The sequence below is a fragment of the Eschrichtius robustus genome, chromosome X, assembly GCF_028021215.1.
Source record: "Eschrichtius robustus isolate mEscRob2 chromosome X, mEscRob2.pri, whole genome shotgun sequence".
NCBI lineage: Eukaryota > Metazoa > Chordata > Mammalia > Artiodactyla > Eschrichtiidae > Eschrichtius > Eschrichtius robustus.
In genome coordinates, this window is record NC_090845.1 from 56,049,813 (window position 1) to 56,051,424 (window position 1,612).

The 1,612-nt window shown below is 31.8% G+C and overlaps 1 non-coding gene across 1 annotated transcript; it reads left to right on the forward strand.

The window, feature by feature from the left end:
- Nucleotides 1-319: 319 nt before the first annotated feature.
- Nucleotides 320-445, forward strand: LOC137757510 (small nucleolar RNA SNORD22). Its single transcript, XR_011072355.1, has one exon. It is a non-coding gene; the product is annotated as a small nucleolar RNA SNORD22 (small nucleolar RNA).
- The last annotated feature ends 1,167 nt before the right edge of the window (nucleotides 446-1,612 follow it).

Genomic DNA, 1,612 nt, shown 5'->3' on the forward strand with positions numbered 1-1,612 from the left:
CTAAGAAAGGAGAGAAATAGAATCATATGAAGCCACATATAGATTAAATATAAAGGAATGGAGAAAGATGCCCCATGCTAACACTAATCGAAAGAAAGCTGGAGTAGCTATATTAATTTCAGACAGAGCCGACTTGAGAGCAAGGAAAATTATCAGGGATAAAGTGGGGCATTACATAATGATAAAGGGGTCAATTCCCCACAAAGGCATAAGAATTCTTAATGTGTATGTGCCTAACAACAGAACTTCAAAATGCATGAGACAAAGTGCAAGACAAATCAACAAATTTTAATGTGATAGAGCAATAAAAGGCCATTGAGCCCAGTGAAGAAATATTCACATGACTTACCTTCTGTCCTGGTCCCAGAACCTATAAAGGTGAACCCACTGGAGCTGGCTGGGTGAGAAGAGGAAAGTTTATTCCAAAAGGAACTATCTGAGGGATCATAAGGATTTCTAAACATGGAAAAGGGAAAAATAATCATGTGTTGAAAAATCAATTTTACAGTTTTTCAGGTCTGAAGAAAGAACAAGGCACATGTAATAGAACCCAACTGTTGGAGGATATCAAAAGGGAATTTTCAGGTTATTTCTTGTACAACCTAGCTGTTCAAATTATCATACAGTCATTTCTACTTTTTCTAAATAGAAAGATTTTTAACCTTCAAAAAAAGGTAATTGATATAGTTAAGATTCCACATTGCAACCAACCTTTAAGAAGCTATCATTTGTTGAATTTTGGTATAACATCAAAGATTATCCAGAACTATCTGAAAAGGATATTAAAATATTCCACCTTTTTCCAATTACATATCTGGAATTTTCTTCATAAATTTCAACCCAAACAACATTTTGCAGCAGATTTGAATGCAGAAGCAGATATGAGAATCCAGCTGTCTTCTATTAAGCCATATCTTAAAGAGATTTGCGAAAGTATAGAACAGTGCTATTCTCATTATTTTTTCTTTTGTAAAATACAGTTATTTTCAAAGGTAGTTATTTTTTTTCATAAAAATGTTATTTATATTAACATGTAATGGGTTTATTATGGTTATTTTAACTATATTAAAACTTTAAAAAATTTCTCAGTCCTAATATGGTTACTATTGATAGAATCTACATTTTAAAAAGTTCTGAGGTTCTCTAAACATTTCAAGAATGTAAAGGGGTCATGAGACCAAAAATATTGAGAAACATTGTACTACATCATGTTGCCTTATGCATCGTTCTAGCCATCCAACTCAGATTTGGCAAGTATCTCATTTGTCCATAAATTGTTTTTAAAATTATTGAAGAAAAAAGGCCAAGAACGGAGCCCTTACTGGTGTGTTCCTAGTTACTTTTTTCCAAGTTGATATCAATTTATTAATTATATTATTTTCTTTGGATTCTGCCAGTTACAAATCTACCTAACTGCTCTAACGTTGGGGTATCATGAGAAATTTGTCAAATATTTAACTGAACAAGATACACCATAATTCTGGCATATCTTTCAGTCTAGTAATGCAACCAGTAGAATTTAATTTGGAAATACTAGTTTTATTGGATTTTTAAACACTTATTTTCTTTCTAGGTTATTCATGAACCATCTGTTTAGTAATTCATTCTAGAA